Source organism: Vanellus vanellus (assembly GCF_965231255.1).
Source record: "Vanellus vanellus genome assembly, chromosome: Z".
Classification (NCBI taxonomy): Eukaryota; Metazoa; Chordata; class Aves; order Charadriiformes; family Charadriidae; genus Vanellus; species Vanellus vanellus.
The window spans coordinates 35,680,099-35,688,777 of record NC_138908.1 but is presented as its reverse complement, the minus strand read 5'-3'; positions in this window follow the sequence as shown (position 1 = coordinate 35,688,777).

Below are 8,679 nucleotides of genomic sequence, written 5' to 3'. Positions count from 1 at the left end.
ATAGGAGAGAATACAGCATGCAAAAGGACTGGCTGTACTGTGAGTTGTTAAAAAGACTATGCAGAAAAGAATCTGGGGGTGTAAGGGAACAACAAATTGTGCACGAGTCAGCAATGTGCTCTGTCAGCAGTAAAAATTAACAGCAGCTATGTTAGCAAGAGTACAGGCAGCTATGCAATGGAAGTGACTCCTCTGCTCCATTAATGCTTGTGAGACCACATCTGGTTGTCTGTTTCCAGTTTGGGGCTCCTGTCCTGGTTTGAGGTAAAACAGAACCAATTTTCTGTTCAGTAACTTCACTTTTTAGCTAAGCATCTTCTAACTACTGAAATTAACAGCATATTTTGCAGACAATGTTCACTCTCGCAGAGTGATAAGACCAATTGTTTATAGCTGATGCCCAGGCATGGTATGCAGAGAGGCTCTTGCTTATACTTATTGCTATAACAGCCAAGGCCAACCAACTTTGTTATTTGCCCTGTTGGAGGGTCGGAAGTGGAAAAGCATAGTGGGGTCCCACCTGCAGGGAGGCGCAGACAGGACAGGTGACCCAAAACTGACCAACAGGGTATTCCATCCCATCTGCCTCATGCTCAGTATAAAAGCTAAGGGATCAAAGGGTCAGCTCTCTTTCTTCAATGGCTGGTGTCCGATGAGGACTCTGTCTGTTTGTCTGCCTTTGATCCTGATCCTGAATCCAGATCTGGAATCCAGTTTCTGTCCATCACTAAGTCCAGCTCAGGATTTCCCCAGTGCAAGCCACTGATGTGATTGTCATCCTGGGAGCTTGATATGGTTTTGTATATATTTCTTTTTTATTATTATTATTTTATTAATTTTTCATTGAAGTACTTTAGTTCCTTCTAAACTCATAAGTTTCTTTCTCCCTCCTGCCACTTCTTGGAGAAAGAGGTAGGGGAGAGCATCTGTTGTTCTGCCTGAGTAGCCAGTCTGGCCCAAACTATGACAGCCTCCTCAATACAAGACAGATTTTACATATTGGAGATAGTCCAGTGGGGGCCAACAGCATGATGATGCTGGAGCACTCATGACACATGAGTAAAAGCTAAGAAAACTGGGTGTGTTCAGCCTGGAGAAGAGAAGGCAAAGGGGAGATCTTCAGACTCTCTTCAGCTGCCAAATGGGAAAGTATAGAACCTCATTGTAGAGGGGCCAGCAAAAGGACAAGCATAAGAGACACAACTGCAAAAAAGGAAATGACAATTATATATTAGGAAGAAATCTTTCATGGCCAGCATGAACAAACGTTGCAATATTCCACCAAAGAGACTGTAGACCTCTATCCCTCAAAAGACTCAAAACTTGGAGAAATCCCTAAGCAGTCTTATCTACCTTCAATAGTTGGCCCTGCTTGGAGTGAGGAGTTGAACCACCACAGAGCAAATTCCATTAATCCAACCTAAATTATTCTATGGTACTAACCATGCTTTAGGAACATCAGTTAACTCAAAGGGAAATCTAAGCAGCAGAATCTGGAAAGGTAACCTCTATTTGGCTCAGTGAGGTAAAACCTTTAATGACATTTTTGGAGAAAAAATATATTTGCTTTTCAATTTTATACATACAATAGAACATAATTTCGTACTAATGACTTCATTATACATTGCTGCATAGTATTTCAGTCAAGAATCAGTGTTTAATTGACCTAGTCTTTTCTGTTTGGAACGCTTCCCATTTAGCAACACAATCCAAAAGCAGCTGTTTCAGTTTCAGCTCTGCATGTGCTTTCTGATACATCCTATTACCTCTTGAATCAAGACACAATATAGAATTATCAGCAATTTGGGCAGGTCAATTCTTTTGAGGTATGGTCAAAAAAATTGCATGCTGTAGAACATGTCACAGAGGTACAGAAATTAAATATGTATTTATTTTTCTTAACTTCACTTTTATTTTTATTCCCAAGTGAAGAACTACATCAAACTGGAATTAAAATAGAAAAAAGACACAAGTAGTTAATGACAAATCCTATAACAGTGACTTACTAAAAAATGAACAAATGGAAACACAAGTTTGAAAAATTTAAGAAGCTTCAAGCTTTGGAAAAATGCGGAAAGAAATCAAGTAAGCTAAAGCTTAGAAACACACAGTTATTGCACCCTTTGATTTAGAATATAAGTTACATTCTTCCCAGCAGCAACATTGTACGACAAAGATGTTCAACTTCCCTATCCCTGTGAGCAGCATAAGAAGATCTTCACAACAAACAGAGTCTAGGTGTAGGGCAGACTCAGCGGCAAATCATAGAATCATAGAATGGTTTGGGTTGGACAGTACTTTTAAATGTCCTCTAGTCCAACCCATCCTGCAATGAGCAGGGACACCTTCCACTAGATAAGGTTGCTCAGAGCCCCATCCAACATGACCAGGGATGGGGCATCTACTGCCTCTCTGGGCAACCTCTTCCAGTGTTTCACCACCCCCAGAGTGAAAATTTTGTTCCTTGTACCTAGTTGAAATGTATCCTCTTTTAGTTTAAAACCATTAGCCCTTGTCCCGTCACAACAGGCCCTGCTAAAAAGTTTGTCCCCATCATTCTTATAATTCTCCTTTAACTACTGAAAGGCCACAATAAGGTCTCTCCAGAGCCTTCTCTTCTCCAGGCCAAATAACTCCAACTCTCTCAGCCTGTGCTCATAGGAGAGGTGCTCCAGTGCTCTGACCACCTTTGTGGCCCTCCTCTGGACCCGCTCCAACAGGTCTATGTCTTTCCTGTGCTAAGAACTCCAGAGTTGGACGCACTACTCTGGGTGGTGGTCTCACCAGAGCAGAGTAGAGGGGCAGAATTACCTCTCTCAACCTGCTGGCCATACTTCTTTTGATGCAGCCCAGGATACAGTTGGCCTTCTAGGTTGTGAGTGCTCATTGTCAGCTCATGTCCAGCTTTTCATCCATCAGTACCCCCAAGTCCTTCTCAGGGCTGCTCTCAATGCCTTCGTCCCTCATACGGTATTGATCCCATGGGTTGCCCCCACTCAGGTGCAGGACTTTGCATTTGACCTTGTGGAACCACATGATGTTCAGATGGGCCCACTTCTTGAGCTTGTCCCGGTCCCTCTGGATGACATCCAATCCCTCAGGCATGTCAACTGCACCACTCAGCCTGGTGTCGTCTGCAAACTTGCTGAGCGTTCACTTTGTCCCACTGTCTATGTCATTGGTGAAGATATTGAACAGTACTGATCCCAGTATGAACCCCTGCGAGATACCACTTGCCACCCATCTCCATCTGGATGTTGACCACTACCCTCTGGATGTGATCATCCAATCAATTCCTCATCCACCAAACAGTCCACCCATCAAATCCACCATCAAAAAAAAGAAAAGTCCACCCATCTCTCCAATTTAAAGAGAAAAATGTTGCAGAAGACCGTGTCAAAGGCCTTATAGAAGTCCAGAAAGATGACACCTGGTCATTTCTTTATACAGGCAGGGACTTGTATTACCTCACAACCACTCAGCACTGGCACAGGATTCATGTTAAAACTCTTCAGAAACTTCATGTGGCTGGAGAATCTGAGGCCATGTGCAGGCAGAAAAATGTCTGACATACACTTCCTGTATAATCAGAAACAGAAACACAGGGCTATAGAAATTACCCAAACAAAATGTGCTCTGAAGAAAGCTAGAAAAGTTCGACCTTCCAAACAGATATTTGTCTAACACATTATTGTTGTTGTTATTAATTCATGTTATTCATAACAATGACATTATTTGACATTATTATCAATAATTAATAACAATAACAACAACAACAACAAAAAAAAAAACAAAATAGGGGAAGGAAAATTCCACACTTTTCTAGGTGGAATTTCATCACTCTCTCCATAAAGAAGACTTTTTTTTCTTAGTATTCTAACTAACATTTCCTGTTTGCTAATTAAGCTGATTTCTTCTTATCTTTTCCTTAGCAATGCAAAGAATCATCTCTTAGTGTCCTCTCAATATGAGAAGGCTGATAGAAGGAATGTCTGTTAGCTTGTGTAGTCTTGACATTTCTAATAGGTACAAATAACGTCTCAACAGGAAAAAACAATATAAAACCATAATTAATGCAAAAAGGTTGTTACTGAAAGTATAAGCCCCAAATAAGAGATTGTTAACATAACTGGGAATCTCTCACCAACTCCCCAGTGATGGTATTATGTGAGCTATTCCAGTGCTCTGCCACTACCTTCCAGCCAGGTGTGCTCACCAGGGGAACATGCCTGAGCAGAGCTCCAGTGAGCATTACTTCTTCTTCCCCTTCATGAGGTAAAGAGGATAGCTGCCCCAGCAGGCCTCCTCGTCCTTCTCAAACTCTGACAACAGGAAAGAAGAGCAGATAATGGAATCTGTTAAAAAGACACATCTCAAGGAAGCACATGGTAAGTAATAGCTCTTCAGCAGTGCTTGTGTGGATTCCTCTTTTGCTGACTAGGAAGCAGTTGTCTGCAGGCCCAGAAGTGGGAAGCAAAAGTCACACTTGAAAAATGGCTATAAGATTCAAAATGGGAAGATATTAAATGATAAATATTTAGTTAATACGCTATGAAAAATCACTTTCTGTATACAGTTTTGAGCATATTTTTAAGGTGTAAACAAAGGAATAGAAGCCTAGTGCAAACTAAATGCTGATGGTACAATGGCACAGAAATCAGTGGAAAACTTCCACCTGTTTCTAAGTTTGTTTCTGTGGACAAACTTTAGGAGATGTGCATCAGATGTCAGTTAAAGAGGAAGAAATAAAGAACAGCTCCACTGAGGCCAAAAGAATTATGTGTGTTTACTAGTGTGCTAAATCAGCTCAAAATCAGCTTCAGGAGACTCTTCCAATGACAGAGCAGCAATTTTGCTACGCTTTGCTGCCATCCAGAGACATGCTTCTCACAAGAGAATATAAGTGAGTCTTTTTTTTCTCCTCAGTACAATACAAAAGGCTGTCCAGAAAAAATTGGGACAGACAGGGCACAAAGCAAAATGTTTAGAAGAGAAATTCTTGGAAAAAATGAAATTTTAATACAGGAACACAGCAAATGTTCCAGTTCTAGGAGCTTAAGCACACCTTTTTTAGCAAATCTCTATTTGGCACATATTGCTTCAGATGTGACAGCAAGATAGGGAGAGAAAGCAAGATTTCAAATAGGAATTAATTAAGTCACAAGGCTTGTACACTGTCTAACCAATCCTGTTCATTTTCTTTAACATCAGCACTAGAGAAAGTGACTCATGCAAGTGAACGATAGATCTTAACAGTAACATTTCAGCAATGACACTAGCAAAATTTTTCTCTATAAGAATCTTAACCAATGCGGCATACTTCTTAGCAAGTTTCTGTGTTGTTAATTGTCTTACCAAAGATTAACATTCATATTAATTTTTTAACACTAGCAGTGTGAAGAGATGAACGTATCCTACCTTGTCTACACTAGACTAAGTTTGGTGATATGTACACTTCTGGTGAGATTCAGCACTTTTGAAAGCCATGTTCTCTTCAGGACACCTCGTTATAGAACTAGGTGACTAAATTTAAATGCTCATATTTCAGAAGTTTGACTTTCAATTCCACATAAATTAAATTACCTTTTTTCCACCTAAGAACCTACTTTTTCTTCTGTGTTCCATGCTATAATGTCAGCAGCTGGTAGAAAGCTATATATCATATTTCTAATGGGATGAATCTTGAAATGCTCTTTCAAATCTTGCTACAGCAAACTATTCTTCTATACTAAAGGGATTTTATCTTCACTAGGGACACAGTAAGGACGTAGAATCTAAAGATTCCAGAATTAATGGCATCCATACATGCCATTAACCACATTCAGTTACCTGTCTTGCAAATTTCTTTCACATAATGCCCATTCTTTCCTTTCAGAAAGGCTCTATAACCCAAAAAATTGTCCTTTGAACATCACACACCACATCTTTTCATTCAGCTTTGGAATACTCCATTTTCTATATCTTACTATAAAAAGAGACAATTACACTTTTTGGTTGAGGCTAAATTAATGTCTACTATGAATTTCTATTTTGCCCTCTATAATTAATCCAAATAGGAATATACTAATTTTTACTCATCAGTGCCTCTTGCCAGTTGTATTTGGTGCCACAGGTCTGTAAGGGGGGCAATGGGACACAAACAGTTATAAGCAGGACACTCACTCGTTTAGGCCCCAACATGGGCGTACATTGGCTTAAGTTACATGTGAAACTACATTGAAAAGCTATGTCCTGTTCTCATCCCTGCAGGTCCCCACCCTTCACAGGAAAATCCTCTAACTATTCAGCTGCGCAGTCATGTTGTCTCTTTCCCATTAATGGGTGCTTGAACCCCTCCAAATGAAGAAATTGAATGTGTAATGGACCTTCCCTGTCACACAATGATGTTTTCAAGTGTTATTCATACACTGGAAGACTTGCATCTACAGTAAAAATGGCGCAGATGGTTTAATTTCCCTCTACCCGCTTCCATGGGAGAGACAATCTCTCAGGCACTCTCTGAATCATCCTAATGGTTACTGCTGACAAAAACATGCAGAAAAATATGTAGCATCTGAAGCACAGCAGGGACAAGATGAGAGCTAAGTCCTTCATAGCACTCTTTGGGATCATACGGTGCTAAGCACCTCCAAAATTAGATAAATTAATTTGCTTCCCAAAAGTAGATGGTGGCAGTTTTAATGTATAACGTGAATAAAGAGCCTCCAGAACTGGACTGCTAAATATGCTTTTGAAGAAAAGTTGTAGGCAGCCAAAGGTCTTCCAAACCTCCCAGAGTCTGAATTTTCCACTAGGGCATAAAAACTTCCCCAGTTCTCCCATTACTCATTATCCAGATGTAAATGGTAAGCTTATAAGCAACACAGTACTTTGATAAGATGAAAGATCCCTTTGGATATTATCTCCAGACTAAACACTCATGGATACAGAATAAAACTGAAAGAAAGTTGTTTTTATTCTTCTGTGATATCCTCCCAATCCTTTGGGCTTCCTGTACCAAAGCTATAGCATCATCATTATATTAAATAGATGCCAAATGACCTATCCTTCCTGAGCTTTGAATGACTTTCAATATTTATTTTTTTTAGAAATATTACATTAACCTAATTACTACTATTTATAGTGGTAGCATAAGACTGAGAGCATGTTAGAAAACTTGTATAGTCACAGACATAATACACCATCCTGGCACTGTTAAAAACTGAATGGTAGAAGGATTCAGGATTTCAGCAATGCTGAAATATATAGGATATTACAGGATTATCACAGGATTAATTTAATAAATTGCAGGATACACAAAGCGATGTCAAAACTATGACACTGCCCTCACATGGAGGATTTCAAAAGTGTCCAAGAGGGTGAGGTAGAGAGAAATGCACAGGAGGATTTTGAGGATGATAAATAGTCTGACATTCAACATATTTGTTGGCAACATGGATGTTGGGATTGAGTGCAAGTTTGCCGACACCAAACTGTGTGGAGTGGTTCACATGCTGGAGGGAAGGGATGCCATCCGGAGGGACTTGGACAAGCTCAAGAAGTGGGCCTGTGCCAACCTCATGAAGTTCAACAAGGCCAAATGCAAGGTCCTACATCTGGGTTGGGGCAATCCCAAGCACAAATACAAGCTCAGAGGAGAATGGGTTGACAGTAGCCCTGAGGAGAAGGACTTGGGGGTGCTGATTGACGAGAAGCTCAACATGAGCTGGCAATGCATGATCACAGCCTAGAAAGCCAACCACTTCCTGGGCTGCATCAAAAGAAGTGTGGCCAGCAGGTCGAGGGAGGTGATTCTGCCCTTCTACTCTGCTCTTGTGAGACCCCACCTGAAGTACTGTGTCCAGCTGTGGAGCCCCCAACACAGGAAAGACACGGACCTGTTGGATCGGGTCCAGAGGAGAGCCACAAAGATGATCAGGGGGCTGGAGCACCTCTCCTATGAGGACAGGCTGAGGGAGTTAGGGTTGTTCAGCCTGGAGAAGAGAACGCTCTGGGGACAGCTTATAGCAGCATTCCGTACCTAAAGTGGGCCTACAGGAGAGCTGGGGAGGGACTTTTTACAAGGGCATATAGTGATAGGACAAGTGGTAATGCCTTTGAACTGGAAGAGAGTAGGTTTAGACTGTCTATCAGGATCAAATTTTTCACTCTGAGGGTGGTGAGGCACTGGAACAGGTTGCCCAGAGAAGCTGTGGATGCTCTGTCCCTGGAGGTCTTTAAGGCCAGGCTGGATGGGGCTTTGAGCAACCTGGTCTAGTGGGAGGTGTCCCTACCTATGGCAGGGGGTTGGAACTAGATGATCTTCAAGGTTCTTTCTAGCCTAAACCATTCTATAATTCTGTGATTCTTTCTACTGACCTTTGTTAGCAGCTAGAGAGAAGCTCCCAGTAGGCAGCACCAGTCATTCTTACTCAGACCTCGGCAAAGAATATTCCTCCAGTGAGTCACCATCACTTTTAAAAGAACCATTCTAACAACATTTGTCCTGAACTTTTAGATGATAAATGCAGCAGGTCTGACTGCAGATCTTTTAAACCATATTTAAAGGCTTTAACATCCAAGGGTTCTACACTTACAGCTTGCTGTCTCTTCCCTGTTTTGTCTTGTAGTTCTATGTTATTCAAAAACCTCAAAGTTCTTGGATTCATTGTTGTGTTTGGAAGCCATACAAACCAGCCT